At 37.2% G+C, this 17,194-nt stretch overlaps 1 protein-coding gene across 3 annotated transcripts in view; it reads left to right on the forward strand.

The window, feature by feature from the left end:
* Nucleotides 1-1,448: 1,448 nt before the first annotated feature.
* Nucleotides 1,449-17,194, forward strand: part of LOC129765445 (uncharacterized) — a 351,357-nt gene continuing 335,611 nt past the window's right edge. For 2 of the 3 annotated variants that reach the window (XM_055765774.1, XM_055765777.1), the window contains exon 1: nucleotides 1,449-1,600. The gene's annotated coding sequence lies outside the window, so the exon portion shown is untranslated. Of the gene's footprint in view, nucleotides 1,601-1,649; nucleotides 1,913-17,194 lie in introns of those variants that run through there. The other variant, XM_055765775.1, reaches the window with a different exon arrangement.

A 17,194-nucleotide genomic window follows, 5' to 3' on the forward strand; every position in this document is an offset into this window, starting at 1 on the left:
AAATCATGCTTTCAATGTCCACGAGGTATGTGGACAGCCCCTTATGTAACAAACCGATCTGACGATCGAGCCGTACGAAACAAAAAAAAAACATTTTAATGAGCAACAAAAATTTATCATCTTTTGCTTAAAACTCATTCAAACAAACAAAGAATCAAGTTCACTTAACGAAACCATCCATCGCCACTTGTGATCGCATATATTTCGAGCGGGCTTTTGCCTCCCCCACCTGGTGGGACACGAAATATTTTGGTTATTAAAATAACAGCACCGAGTGCGCGCTGTTCAACACCTCGATTGGCAGGTCAGCAGGCGTGACGTGGAATCTCTGTAATGCTTCGGCGTGAGGCGTAAGCGTGGGTGTTGTGCACGGTTGTTGTATATTTTTTTGCTCATCTCTCATTTTTTTAAACGCGAAGGTACACGCTTTTAACCTTGTAATAATATTCGTTCATTAAACTTGGCTTCCATCCGAAGGGAGACGCGAAGAATCCCATGTGCATTTCGGGTCAGCATCCCGCGCCCATCATCCCGTGGGTTTGCCGCCGCCACCCGGCACGTTACATCATCCAACAGGTACGACGTGGTGCGAAAGCGATCCCGAATGATGATGAGCACGATTTTTAGTGGGTGGACAATTTTAATTATCTTTTGAAATTAATCTCATCGCATCGCGTTGTGTCTGCACTCTTCTCGATGAGCCAATTTTATGTTTACGAAATCCTCGCGACGCGTATGGTGGTGACTTCATGCAAAGTTATCCAACACTAAGCTCGGGCATCTAATTATGGAAAATCCGGACAGCTGGAACGCCTAAGTTGCTCGGCTTTGCGCCACGGAAGATCGCGCAAATGTGTTTGATGGCTGAGGTGAAATTTGCATGGGAATAGCTTACAGTTTCCAATGGCGAACAAATGAACTGATGGTTTTAGCCCGAGTCGAGCCGATTTTGCAGCCGATCTTGATTATGCCACGGGAGACCTCTGTTTGTACTGTATTGGAAATCTGTTTATATTTTGTCGGATCGTTTCTGGTTAGTTTTCCGGCTTTTGCTTGTTATTCTTTGCTTGGGAAAATATCATTTGCCTCTGGGAAATTTTCACCCTCAACTAAATTCCATGGAAACAACTCGACGATTGGTTGGAGCGATGTGAATTTAAGAAATTTTTCTATGATAGTTCGAGCTTGCCACACATGTGATCGGTGTCACACCGGTTGCAGGCGGTTTCTTCAGCAATGATCATGATAATTACAAGCCGATGACGACGATCATCGCCTCCGCCAAGACAACGAAAATGTTCAAGCGTTTTTTCACGGCAACACTGTGTGTCTGTTTACGTTTAAGCCAACGCGCAGGAGAGCGCAAGAGAACAAACCAAATTTTCCCGAGAGAAATCTTTGGGTCGAACTCGAGGCATTCTCCCACGATCGCATCAAACACGCTAAATTTTTTCTCCGTTTTTCCGCTTCCATACGGCAGATTTTCATCGCTCCGGCCACTCGTGCAGAATTGCAAAGTGCTTTCAAAGTTCTGCTTTGTGAATTTTTTGGTAGGATTTTGTTTGGAATCCACTCCGAAGCTGGTGTTTGCTTTCAGCCCGTAAGTGCTTATCAGTTCTGCCTCAAGGCCCTTTCCCCTCGACCCGTATCAGAGGTGGGGGCGTGCAGTGATCCTTGTGATTCCAGGAAAATCGTTTGTTCTCAAATCCAACGCAGAATACTACGGAATATCGATTGAAGTAGCTCTCGAATGTGAATCAAATTGTGAAATTAATTAGGTGATTCGTTATTATATGTGGAACGAGAGTGAAGTGCTATTTGTCCCCCCATTGCTGACCGTTGTGATTTAACTCTGGTGGGCCATACATTAATCAACATTAATCCTGGCTGGATTGGATGTTTTCTCTTCCAGGTAAGTGCCGAAAGCGAGGTGCTCGTACAGTACCTCTGAACGAATCGTTTTATATTCAACTGGTGTTCGTTGCGTAAATTGTGTTCGGGCGTTCGTACGAATTCTGCTGATGAAAGCGGGCCCCCAAAGGGTCAGACTGGATGAAATCCGTCTTCCCCTGGTGGCGGCTCCGGGGGGTGGTGTAACTGCCCCCACAAAGAACGAGGACACCTGCCATTTCGTAATGATAAATATTCTCTGCTGAAAGTCTGCTGTGCGTGGGATTGTGTGGTTTGTTCTAAAAATAAGCAATATGGTCGGATGATGTCGTCCTCTCCATATGACGAACGCCGTTTGCGCGCCGGATTGTGCTGTGATAAATGCGGACGAGACGAGCTAACATTCCATGTCGTCTTCCAACGGAGCAACACCAAAACCGCGAGTTGGTGAACGTATCCGCGATGTTACCACACGGTAATTAATTTATGCAAGCACACTGGAAGTGAAGTAAATTCCACGAAACTTTCTGCGAGGGACGTTGGCAAGGAAACGGGTGGACATAATTCAGATAAATTCAGCGAATTTTCAAATGATTTGTTGAGAGCAGCTGGGTTTGTTTTGGAGGAGAATCACATTAGGAGCTCATTTCACGAATAATTTAGTCTCGTCGTGATTGAAGTTTTGAGGACATTGGTTCGTCGAGTGGATGCAAATACCTTTAGCGAGGCGTTTTTTTTTGCTCTAATCAGAATGTTTTCGTTAAAACAGTTGTCCAGTGAAACGAACAATGATAAATGTTTAGCCACACCATAAATTTGACATAAATTTTGCAGAAGTTCCATTGAAAGCGTGAAACTCAACAAGGTAAATTTAGAGACGATCTGATGTGAATCGCATGTCACTGAACTTTCAGTTGAAAATATAAACATAGAGGCAATCAATACTTTGTAGATAAAAATAACACATTCTTATCCTATATATATATTTGAGAAACGTTACAGTGTTTGTGAGAATATACATTACTGAGGAGAAATGAGAAAACATAAAATTGGTACATACCATTCTTTTTCCAAAATATTTTCTTTTTGTTTGGGCTTTTTTGATATTAGCCTGACGGGGACGAGAATTGTATTTACTTTGACAATTCAACTTACACCGTATACAGATGACAGATGACTCGATTATATACAGTTTAAAATATGTTTGATGTTGGACATTAATCGTTTAGCTTATGATAAAAAAATTCTAATATCAAAATTACAAAAGCATAGTGCATGCGAAAATTAAATGTGCGATCAAACTGTCATTAAATTCAATCTTGCTAAGTTCTCGTAAGGATCGTAAGGATTAAGAATACGTTTTGGATTATGTCTTTCGGGAATATATTGCGAGTACAAATTGGAAAACTGAACATTGATCCCTTCACGAAAACTTACATGTTTTACGCTTATTTCTCAATAAATTCTTGATGAATTTATGAGATGTCGCAATTGATTTGGCCACTACCCTACAAAACCCCGGATCTATTAAAATATAGATGACTATTAAATTTCCAATAGTTAACATGTTGAAATAGCGTTGAAATTAATGCTACTAATTTCCTTTACGTTTGTGTAGCCCGCAATTCACTTCTCTAACAAGAACTAGGTAATTTGTATAGTCCGTGTTGGGAAAACGCATTATCGATCAAGTGGCTTCTATTTAATCAATTCTTCAATTCAATTCTTCTATTTAATCAATTCTAGTTTGCTGCAGATAACCAGAAGGGCTGGAATCGTGTACGCCATGGCACAATTTTTTTAACCCACTCACGTCACCAGTTTGTAACTATTTGAATTTTGATTTCTTTGCTGTTTAGTTCTTGTTTTATTCTTAACAGATGAGAAACAAATAACGAGATACTTTGAGGTTCTCGGATTACCTAATCAAAATAGAGGGAGGCGAGAAACTATCCTAGTTGTTTTTACAGTATTTCCAATTGCCATTTTGAAGACGTTACACAAGTCATATATCAACAAGGCACGGTTGTACTAATAGAGAGATCCCCAACCAGTTCCACACGAGAAGAAGTCTCATAAGCCAAGGCTACGCTAAGACCTTGATGATATTGAAAAACTTATGAGTGTATTGTTGAACCATGACCCTGGGAAAAATATATATCGAGACAACATAACAGTCTTTACCGTTGGCTTGTGCTGATTTGCGATAACTCATACGATAACTTATTATATACTAAACAGTGCGACACGATATCATGTTTCACAAAGAGCGAAGTTGGTCTAGTGTAGAGAGATTTTTTCTGTCTTGCACCGAATTAAACATCTAAGAAAAAAAGCGAAAAAGATTGTCGGATTGAGAACTTATTTGTTCATTTCATGTGGTACAGATTTCAGTCGATCGATTGGAAGAATCCTCGCAGTTTAAAGTGAGCTGTTTTTGAAGCGATGAACCCTATCATCAAGTATCTTTTTACCGGTCAAGGTTTTCAGTGCTTGAGGTGTCTAATTCGACATTCAGTCATGGATACGTATACACGATACTCAATCGTGAAAAGCACAATTTTGTCCGCTTAGGCTCTCCTATAGACGACAACACATGAGTTATACGACCCCATCTGAGTAATTTAAGTGACATTTTTCGTCAGTTCTATTGGGTTGCGAAAGTAATTGTGAGATATCGTCTAGAATACACAATGTATGGACATATGGTGTCCTCAAGGAACATTATCGGGTGATGAACCTGTTTTTCTTCCTTTTCTTCATCTTTAAAATTTTCTTTCTCAAGTTCAAAATCATCTTCCCCCTCTTCAGGAGTCAGGAAGTGTATTGACAGAATAAAACTAAATAAATTAAATAGAATAAACAAAGCAGAAAATTTTATTGAAATCATTCAATTAAAATATTTATTAAATCAAATTCGAAAATGAAAAAGTTGAAGGATTACAGGGCACAAGACCGCATAGTTCACGTAGGATTCGTTATATATTGATTTTGAATTGATTTGGTAATTAGAAACGTAATTATAATCAACTCTCTTTCTGGGCAGTTTGTATGGAATACCAAACTGCAAAGATAATAATAATCAATTCATTTGATTGTCTGTCAACTCGGGTCACAACGGTTTCTATATCCATTATCGTTTTTAACGACGAACGGCACTTTGAAGCCAACCTGAAAAGGAAGTGACAATAGGTCAGAGTAGTGAATATTACTTTCTATTGAAAATTATGTTTGAAAAGCAATTTCTCAATAATTTCAAGATAATTTGACAACATTTTAGTGTCTTGAATAATTATTTGAGATACTAAAATAGTGTTAATTCACCTAGAAGTGCGATGGAAATGTTTATACGTGAAGTATTTTCTTAAATCTGCCGTCGACGATGACTTCTGCCGTGATGCTGGCTCTTGGAAGGATATCAAACTTCTTCAGTTACTTTCGTCTTGCTCATGAGGTGAGGTCCCCATGGTCAAGTGAATAGTGTGGCGCTCGTCAAGATGGGAGCTTCGGATTCGATTTCCGTTTGGGTCAGGAATTCTATCGATAAAGGTCTTTTTCTGGTTTGCACTGGTTCAGGCAAACACTGTCTAGGGTGTGGTGGGAAGAGCAAATTACCATTGCCAGTCTCCAAGAAAAACTACAAAACCCCGGAAACAGCGAATTGACGCCGCTATTAGCGTTTCTGCCCAATCCAGGTGGTACTCAGGACGTAAAACAGCAGTATCACGATGGTCCTCTAGCGAGATAGTGCGGTTGGTCGCAGGCCTTGCAAGCCGCACCACAAGAACACCAAGCAATGAATGATACACAAGACATTGTGAATCAGGATATGTTGTAAAAACGTTAAGTTAAAATAAATAAACAGTCATTTCCATGTACCGTTCTCATTAACTATCTCTCGATTCTAATTGAGGAATTCCTTAAAACTGTCCTCATTCATTTCTGGTGAACTTCGAACTAGTGGTGGCCTCACAGTAATCTGATAGATACTTGAATATATATATATATATATATCAAGTTGCGCTTTAAATTTTCGGCATCAGCAATCCTGGAAAATGTGGCTTCTGCAATGTTGTTGTTAAGAAAACGTTTTTCTCCTCATATGTGCGAAGAATTTGCATCCAATTCCACTTCAAAGGTCCGAAAAAAGCCACGTCTAGGGGCGGTGTAATAAGTGTTGAATTCGGAGAATTGCTACTAATTGTGAGTGTATTGGTGTATTTTTGCTTGTACATTGCAACTTAGTTGTATATGTTTTATTTTATGCTCGGCCCATCCTCATCCTCACTCAGCGTAAATAAGAGATTATTTCGAAAATGTTGAAAATCCAATGGAAAAACTTTTTCGATGTTCAAAACCAGCAATGACTCATCTGGCAAGACTTTTAAAACATTCTATCCAATATTTAACTTTATAGTAGTTTTGTATAATTCTGGGCATGAGATTTTTCTGGGGTGTAATTTGACGGTTATATACACATCAAACTTTGATGGGCTATTTAATAATAACTATTTGTACTACAGTTAAGTAGTATGCATTGGAAGTAATGAAAATATGTCTCCTATTAAACGGCTCACAGCTTTAAAATGCATTCGCAATATTTCTCAAGATTTTACTAATACTAACATTCTCCGTTTTTGACTCAATCTCGCCCCCATCGACGGTACTTATTCACGTTACAATACTAATGTATCCGACATGAGATTGATTTAATTAACCAAGCTTTGTTTTTCAAAAATTCTTAAACACGGTTTTTATAAGATGTTTTGATACAATTTACCTTTCGTCCAAAAGAAACTATCAGATTTATTGCAGTAATCGTTATCCGGTTGGATAATATAAATTTGTCGAATAAGCTTGTTAACGAAGGGTTGCCGGAAATCGGTTTGTACCCTTGTTTTCTGAAGCCCATTAATATTAATACAAGAGCTTTGCAGTTTGGTATGACAATGGGCTTATAAGATTTTCAATAGAATCGTTGGCGGTAGGAATTTTGAAACTTGTGTAGAACTCCAAATAATTTTTTTTTCTCTCTTAATTTTTCTTTTTGTTTATTTGTATCAAAATACTCAAACTGTACATACAAACTCGAGTGATGCACAAATAAGAATTAGTTTGAACGTATGAGTACGTCATTTTTGAAGGCTGCAACAAAATGTATTCTTTACGGGTCGGACTCGATTATATGTGATTCGATTATATACAATTTTGGACTCGATTATATACAGTTTGGATTTTTTTTTAATATGACTTATTCCAAGAAAAAAAATGTAACCTTTCAATGTTAAAGTGGAGTTTTAGTGACTATTGTATGTACAGTGGGGTCTTGATTTTTGAAGATTTTGCTTGAATTTTTACCATGAATTGTTTATATCGGTTTTGCAACGACACTAAGAAAGATAGAAATTGGGTGTCAAAGAACAAATTATGGAGCGCTTAGAGAGCTTTAATCCAATTGATAGAAACAATCAATTTAATATGTCTTTCAGGATTAATTATAACACACTAAAAATTACTAACTTTCAAGTTTTTTGCTTCCAAAATGTTATTTAAATCTACTAATTTATATTTTCCACTATTATATCCTTTGAACTTTCTTTTCTTTTAAATGGATGCAACAGAATCGTTCTCCGTAGCGTGCTTTTTAATGTAGAGCCAATTTGAGGCAACAGATCGTCTATCACTTCCTGAGAGATTATGGATGTTTTTTTCTTGTGTATAATAATAAATACCTTTCTTTTTCTGACTTCAAGAGGACGACTCGAAAATTAAATTCTCCTTTTATATTCAAATAATGAAAAATATATGCATAAAAAAACGAATAAATTTTTTTTTATTATATACAGTGAAAATAAATCCGAGACTGTTATAATTGAGTCCGCCCTGTATTTCGCATGAAAAAAAATCAATAAAACAATATTAACTTTTTTTGCTGAAAACGGATTTCGATGATTTATACTCAAATAAAATCGAAACTTTTTTATAATTTGTTCGATATTCTATAAATTATGATTTGCCAATCCATAAAAAGTTTAAATCAACGAACATTTAAAAATTATTTCCTCTTCCATACATTCGTTCTGTGATTTTCATTGCTTGCAAAACAGATTTGTAGAAAACTAGAACCTAACGTTGCGGCGAAGCATCATTCAAATATATCAATCCAAATGCGAAGACAAATACAGCTCAGCATAAACAGTACTATTGCTGAGACAAACCAGAATCTTCTTCCTCGATGAAAACTATTCAATGTGATTGAATCACTACGATGCAATGAATCACTTCACCTCAGTCATCTCCCTTAACATATACGTCGCCCCGTAACCCAGATATGGGTAACACCTTCTTCGTTCAAATAGAATTGTATATTTAAATCGAGTTTGATCGAATTATCGCCCAAATATAAATTTAGTAAAATAGTAAAAATTTCAAATTAGTAAAATCATAAAATCAAAACTATAAAGATATCGTGCTTCTTCTATACTTTTTATTAATTTATATTACAGATTTTTGTACTACTGTTTCATACGAAACCTATATTATATGTCATTGACGTGTGTTTTGTTGTCAGCTCGTCTTCAAATTGAGAAAAAATACAGCAAGATATTGTAATAATTGAGGGGCTTAGAATTAAAGGGGTGTAAGTGATTTAATCGATTTCTCTACATCGACTCTCTCTTTTGGTCATAACTTAGCTGCGAATACATTCCCAGCTGTATTTGAAAATGTGGAAGATAGGCCAGAACCTCATCTATCGGATTGTATAGCGAACTTAAATTGGAACATTTTTGCAGTTGAGTTATTAACTAAATAAAAAGTTGATGAAGAGAAATCGATCAAATCACTTACACCCCTTGCATTCTGAGCCCCTCAATTGTATACAAAGTTTGACTTTCATTTAATAATTATCAAAATTTTCGATTCGATTTTCTTCATGAAAATCACACATAATCAATACGAGTTTGGGTTTGTTGAAAAGCCCCAAGTCTCTAGTTGCTAATACTACCATAAGGTGTTGAAATTATTAAAAAAATTGTTTTTTAACGATTTTCCTTAAAGAAGAATTATGATCATGGTTTGCCCAAAAAAAAGATCATGGTTTGTCCGGTTTTAGAAATCTCCATTTTTGAATGAAAACATTCGAATTCACAATTAGATGTTGCATTTATCATTGCTTGAGTTTACTGTCATCATATCGATTCATTCATAATTTAGGCTTTCTTCAGAATATTGCCTTTTCTTGGGCATTTTAGAAGCGTTCACCTCAACACAATCAACACAGAAAAACCATACTTCTGCTATGCGCGACGCACACCATAAACAAACATAAACAAACTGCAGCGCGCCAAGCGGTTGCCATAGAAATCATGTGGGCAAAACAATATTATTGAATTGGACAACTCATGATCAGAATTGAGTTCATCAAAATGCGTTAATTTAATGGTTTAGCTATGTAAATCCGATACAAATGGTGAGCAAGCATGATGTTTACAATATTTATAAGTGTTGTAATCCAGAAAAGGTCTGAATACGTGCCAAATAATCATCTGGTGATCGATTAAAAGTTAGCTCGAATGAGGGGCGCATTGAAACAAATAGAAGGTGTATTTTATAATCCTTTAAAACATGTGATTTCGTAAAAATATACTATCAAACTACTATAAATCATGTAAAAGGCAATTTCATTTATATGTTTCGAAACATTCGAAGGCCTTATTTGACACAGGAGCGCTGAATTAGAGCATTCAAAAAAGTGGGCAAACCATGATCATATTTTCGACTGGACAAACCAAGATCATTTACCCTACCATCGGAACACTACCACTGGTAAAAGATCGGTAACATGTAAACAGGGGCAATTCAAAAATAATTATTTGAATGTCAATAACCAACGATGAAGCGCTAATATTATTACACCCATACCTTGCTTTACGGCCTAGATACATTCCACGAAACATGGCCGCAAAACGAAAAGCCGTATAAGGAATCAATTGTTTTAATACAAATTCATATAAATTCAATCGGTTTAAATACATTTGCATTATTCTCACCAATGCAGGAGAGATTCAAAACCATACATAGGAAGGGAAGGATAATAGAACCAATATAGGGTAATAGAAAAGTATTCAAAGCTTTGAAAAATAGAGATTAGAAGAAAGAATAGGGACAGTTGGATAGTAGCTGTTACTGTTTCGTTATTTAGGCTCTAGTTTTATATTTAAATATAACGCTTCGAACTTATCTTTATATGTAAATCAACATCATAATTTAGCACAACTCATACACAACACATACACTTACCTCTTGGAAGCTGCAATCCTTGATGCGTAAGTCGACGAACATGAAAAAATGAATATAGTAGGCTATGGAAGGAGTAAAAGTATGGAAGAATCTAGAATTTACTATTTGGCAGGAGCAGCCGTATGGCACCCGCCATGTTTTTGATGCCAACATCTCACACGTCAGAAGTATTTGTTTTCTTCAAAACAGCGATCCGCGTTGACGGCAGTGAGCTTCGTTTACTAGTTTAGGGGAGCGTCAAAGAACAGCTGATTTTTAGTCGGAGTGAACGTTTTCAAAATTAAAATAATGAATGAAAATTAGCTTTTCCATATCAAATTAGTATTCTGTTTAAATTAAAAACATTTTTGTTTGCAGGTGGGGAAAAAGTCTCATACGAAAATTGTTTATAAAGACAACTTTATATTATAGAGAAAAAATCAGCAACAATGTTGGAATTGTATGACCATATGGATGAATGAAAGTCAGAAATAGGTGTTTCTAATAATTAAATAACATAATGTGAAAATTTTCATTCAAATTTTAAAATTTGAAAACCGGCTCCGTGTCTTCTAATCTGGCAGAGATTACACTAACGATTTTGGGACCCAAATTATGGCTCTAACTTGAAGTCGCCACCAGACGTCGACGTCATCGCGAATTACAAATTTACCACTATCTGACATATCGTGATGTCGATGATGAACTTTTACAGCAGAGGGATAGTGAGATATGCGGTGACGGTAGGTAGAGTGAGATAGCGATAATCGTGTCATACACCTGGGCAGGAGTCATAGAAAAAATCTGAAATTTCCTGGTTGACCTCGGTGCTGAAAACATGCACTAGAACCATCAAGAGAACTTGTATTCTTTTATCATTCAGTTTAATAGTGGTAGAATAATAGAAATCGTTCATCGAAAAGATTGGAGGAATCAGGACCCGTTAACTTTTCGGCTAGAGAAAGCGTTTAACGTTGAAAGAGTGTTCAGTTTATGGCACAGCATAAAATTAAGCCTAGTGAACTTGAGCCACTTCAACAGTGAAGCCACTGCAGTATAATCCAACCAGCCATTCGTGTGGATCAGTACCAGCACAACCACGAGATCCCGTTTTATCTCGCTAGAGAACGCATCAAAATCAGTAGCAGCCGGCCGGCCATCACACCACACTTACACACACAGGCATTGTAACCTAGGTAACTATAAAAATAGAAAAATTATATACTTACCTGAGTGATAGTGAGCCTTTGATACGCGAAATCACCTCAAACACGAGGAAAGCCGACCCTGAGAGCATACGGCCTCAAGCTCGTACTAGCCACAATAAAAGAGGCCTTGAGTTCCCAACCTCAACAATCCCCGAGACAAACCAGGGATTGAGGTAAGAGGGAGGTACGTCTGACCCCGAGAGAGTAATATAGCCAAGAAAGAAGATTGGGAATTTTATATACCCAAAGCTATATTACATCAAATAATTAGAGATGAATTGTGAATTGAAGTTATTGTGAAACAGTAGTGTAAATAAATTAGATTGTGTAATTTGGCCCTTCAACCCACATAAGATGTTGCACAAAATTGATTTCAAATCCGAGAGAAGCAGCCAAGGAAAGAACCGCCCGGAGGGCAAGGACCCATATTCCAAGTAAATAATATTGTTTTATTCAATTATTTGGTATTTTGTAATGAATGGTGAAAAGCTAAATAAAAAAATAAATAAACAAAAAAATTATAAAGTATAAATAAATATAAAAAAATAAATCAAAAGATTACATCAAGCTTACTTAAATATCTTCACATTTGGTGACCCTGCAGTATTTAAAATTTCTATCCTTTATTTTTTGTCACTAGATAAAAGATGATGGATTTTGATACCTAAAATAAAGCCATCTAGGAAGAAACCGGTTTGCTTCAACGATTATAGAAACACGATACAACACAGCGATTTTCTTCCCACTGACAATGGATCGAATGCTTCTACTGATAAAACGACGTCTCAATTTCCGGAGAAAACTTGACTCCAGTCCGCTGCACAACCCACAAAACCGGGGAAATGCAAGAAAAATGCGCACTCAATCAAAAATTCATCACGAAAGGAACTTTTCATTTTCCCGCTCCACGAAGCCAGTGACACACAATGATGCACATATAAGTAATATTGCATCATAAATTTATCACAAAGATAGAGGAAACTTTTTTTTCCTCCCTATTTTGTGAGCAGCGGCGAAAAAAGAAACCTTGAGTCACTACTATACAGAAGCTAAGAGTATTCGTTCCGGGATGGATCCGAGAGCAGTAGATTGCAAATAAAGTTTCCTTTGACATAAATTGGCGCCACCGTGTTCCACCTGGGGGAATGGGACAGAGCGGAAATGCGCGCGCGGGGTTCGAATTGTAGACGAGCGTTGAAGGATGCTTTGCTGCCTATGCTGCCATATAACATTTCCTCATCCTCATCCTCATCTTCGTCCTTCTGAAAGTGTTGTATTCTAGGCGGTGGAAAGTTTCTCTCTTTCGTGAGGATGTTCGAAAAACAACCGTGAGCCATATTAGAAGAGAATGTTGCAAGTGTGAGTGTGAGTGTGTTTGTGGGTGAGGATCAAGCAGTGGAAAAATGATAAGACCTCTATTCATTCTTTCCTCCGAAGGAGTTGGGAAGACCAGAAAGCGGGGGAGGGCTCATAGCCAAAGGAAATGTTTGTTTGAACGAGAAGACACAAGCTGACAAGGTGATGGCGTAAAATGCAAGGAGTAACAAAAATTCTTCAACTAGTAAGTATTATTGGAGAAAGTTGATGGCCGGAGGCGAGGGCGAAACTGAATAGGAAAAAGTTCAATTTCAAAATTTATGCGCTGACAAAGTAGATTTTAAATTCAATTTGGTAACCAGGCGAGAACTAAGCTGCATGTTCGTCAGAAATTTGAGGCAAACACTCAGAGCCATTCCGTTTGGGTATAGAGAGACTATGGCGAATGGATATAAAATTGGAAAATCGTGAGTTCGTGCGCGAAATGTGCATATTCGAGGATTTATTCGCTGAGAAACGGTATATTCGGTGTTTGCGTGTGGGATAACAGGAAATTTGCTGCTGATCACGTTACACAAAAGATTCTCACTTATGTAATAATGAAAATTTGATTGTGCCCATAAATCGAGTTGGTTCTATTTTGTGTTATGTGAGGGAACACTCATACTACCTCAAATATACAAAAAAGCAATCCATCTTCGTTTGATGTATCTGTCTTGAAGTTACAATAAATTAGCACTAACTACTGTCCACAGCAATTAATACTAATTTGTGGTATTTGTGTCGATTATTATCATATGAGTTCGGTCACAGTGTCGTGCCCTGCATGTACCGGGTTAAATAAATGCATTAAACATCCAATTAGCCATTATACTAGCTGCGCATTCAATCCACCGCAATCACATTTGAAGCCAGCAGGTTACTCCATTCAAACACGACATAATCAATCAACACAATGGGGAATAACCAATGCTCAAATGCTGGGCACATGAATCCCACCTTTCCCACCCAAAACGGATGCGAAGCGTTCAATTCAGTTCAAATTTGCCAAAGCACAAAGTTCAACGGACCAATCATTATACGAATCAACCAGTTTATTCAACGATGAAATCATGGTGACATTGAACAATAGGGTCAACAATAACACAACAACGAAAAAATTGTCCGATACGGCCAACGGTAGAATCGGTTCTGCGGCGAGTTCAGGGCACCAATCGCAGAAACATCGCCTCGGCAATTTCGTTACATAAATCATTTACCTATGACGCAAATTTATCCTGGCGAGTGGTTCCTGATCAGCATGAATGTGTCTGTGTATATGCACATGTAGGTGCTCTTTCACCTGCATGCCTTCGGGGATTTACGCCTGCCCGCCATTCCCTCCAAAGATTTCATCTCACACAAAACATACCTTTTCAGTGTGTCCGTTTCGTTCGACGCTTGTTATGAGGAGTGAGCAATGCCGTCCCGATATAAAATCACTGAACTAGATAAAAGCTTTGCACGATTCCCTCACCCTCTGTCCCTCGTTCGCAAGGATGCGCCATCGAACTCATCGTTTTCATCGGAAAATACTCACTTGAATACACAAGCACAAGCCAACGAACGATCGAAATGCGATTTTCATTGTTATTTTATTTTATTCCGATATGCAGCTTCACTGGAGCGAATCAATTCCGAGCATACACAAAACGGATTGGAAGAGATGCCAATGTTTCTTAGATACTTGCTAGCATCTGCTTTTCTTCAGTGTTATAGATGTACAGCTCTGCTCCAAACCTTCTACTGTAAATTAATCTCAACCCTTAATCACTCATTTTTAATGGAGGCGTCTGGTTTTCCGTGACTTATGGGGTCCCAACATAATCAAATTCGGACAACCCTGGCCACCGAACAATGAGGCGACGATCAGTTCGGAGTTTCGAAATTTATCGTCACAAAAGATCGATAACGGTTCAGAGGAATCGGCCGGTGAGCCAAACGACGACAGATAGCTTACGGCTGATTGGTTGATGGCTGCTGGCGCCAATGTTGCGCTCAATAGAAGCTCCCGATAAGCCCACTGTTGGACCGTTGTGTTTATTTGAACATTCGTTTACGACTTTCGATAAGGATCATTAGGTGAATCCGCTCGTGTGTGTAATTGCAGTTTGACAATCATATTTTTTTTCCAGAGCGAAGTAGCTGTCGGTGGGCAGTCGATGGGTGGATGTTGAAAATTAACATATTTTCATTTCATTATGAAATATTGACTCATTAAAAACCCAATATATTTCAATCACTCGTGGAACTCATACACACTCTGATGGTTTTGGTTTGGGATTGTTTCAAACCAGAGATGCCAACCTTCTTGATTTTTCGGGTTTTTTATTGACATGACATTCCGAAGAACTATTCTGATTACTTCCTGTACAAAATCCTATGCGACTCTCAGAACGAATGACAAAAATTGTAAGCAGTGATGATACTCACACATATTCATACGCATTTCCACACATACACGCACTCTTCACCCACAAACTCATAGAGACGAAAGTTACGAATCGTTCATTCTGAGAGTCGCGTAGGATTTTATACTTCTGGTACGATTTGCGATTAAATGCTCCTCTAATTTATTCCAAACTTTCAAAAATCGGCTAGAAAAAACGGCTGAACGTATCAATATGAAACGTTTACAGATGTTTAGGGAATGCACTAGGCTAAAAATTTGCCTGCAAACATTAGAACTTACTGCGATATTTGCAGAACTACAGTGAATTTTGTAAAGCACTATGAAAATCCTGTTTTTGGCACTTTTTTTAAATGCAAAAACTTTAAATATATTTTTTTTTTCGTCAAAGTAACAAATTATCCTAGTGCAGAATTTATTGGAGTTTTCAAAACTGCCTTTCGATTTGCGGTGCGATGGTTGTTTGTTGAATTATTCATCATCAAAGACGAAGGGGTGATTTTTCATTCAAACTGAAATATCTCTGTGTGGGAAGGAACATTCTTTAAACTAAAAAAAAAGCTGATTAATGAGGTTAATTGGATTTGCTATTGAGTTGGTTGGCAAAAAATGTTGTTAGTCCAGAATATTCTTGAAAAAATAAAGAAAAATCTATTTTTCGTTTCTTCCCGATATTGTTGCCCACTACACCTACCCACACCAAGATAAAAATATATACGTAACATATTCTACTACCTGAAAGTTGTAGCTTCAAAATGATGCATCTTCCATCTATTTGCGTTGACTTTTTACGAAGTTACAGTATGTAAAAAATCACTTAAAATTTCCGACCTCGCACTACGTTCCTCTAATTTTTTTGTCGAGTGTATTATGTTGGGAAAAAAGTTATCTATTATTTTCTCGGTAGCTGGCTTTAGTGACAATATCTCGCGTAATATCGATCATACAATTTCAAGCCTAGGATGGTTGTGAAGGCGATATTTCACACTAAAAAAAATCTATTGCTGTTTTTTTTATTATTCCATTTAGTTCTGAGTTACAGGATGTCAACAATGGAGGACAACAAAGAGAAAATTCGGTACATTTTACACTTTTTATTTTTTAAAGTCGAAAATGCAAGCCAGACCACCGAAATTATGAATGGTGTTTATAGTGTCGATACTGCAACAGAAAAATACGTGCAATTCAATTTATTTTATTTTATTTTTTTGTGTTTTTAAAATAAAAAAAAATATTTTTATAATGCAATACGCTAAATTCAGACCTCTACTGTCAACAAATGGACCGTTTGAAGCTAGCGATTGACCAGAAACGTCCAAAATTGGTCAACAAAAGAGGCGTTGTGTTCCATCAGGACAACGCAAGGTCTCACAATTCCGAGAGCTTGATTGGGATGTTTTATCGCATCCACGATATACTCCGGACCTGGCACCAAGCGATTATCATCTTTTTCTCGCATTGCAAATTTTCCAGAGTGATAAGAAGATTGTAAAAATCTATTGCTAGAGTTTTTCGCCAATAAGGACCAAGACTTCTATGATACAGATATTCAGCCACTCCATGCCAAACCGAAACAGTGGTTCTCAGATTTTCGTCAATAATTTTGTTCTTTATCGCAAAACATTAGACCCATTTTTTTATTAGGGTGCCCATTTCCATTATAGGGTGGTCCGAAAAATCATTTTTTCCACTTTTCCAAAAAATAACTTTTTTTTATAATATATAACTTTTAAACCACTAAACCGATTTAGATGATTGATACATCAAATTGAAGACAATGAGATAGTATTTTATCGAAAAATATTGAGCTTGCGAAAACAATTTTTGAGATATGATTTTTAATTTAACCGAAGGTTCGAAAAAACAAATCTTCCCTCTTTTTCCACTACAAAAATTCATAAATTCATGTCGTTGTAAGCGCGTAGTTCTAGTTGTATTCATTGTATCGAGTCATACTATAACTTGTTGGAAAGGTATTTTGCGCGCTATAATATAGTCCTTGACAGTGTTTTGTTTGGTTAAATCGTTCGTGAGTTATAGTGTCGCAAGT

Source organism: Toxorhynchites rutilus, chromosome 2, assembly GCF_029784135.1.
Source record: "Toxorhynchites rutilus septentrionalis strain SRP chromosome 2, ASM2978413v1, whole genome shotgun sequence".
Classification (NCBI taxonomy): Eukaryota; Metazoa; Arthropoda; class Insecta; order Diptera; family Culicidae; genus Toxorhynchites; species Toxorhynchites rutilus.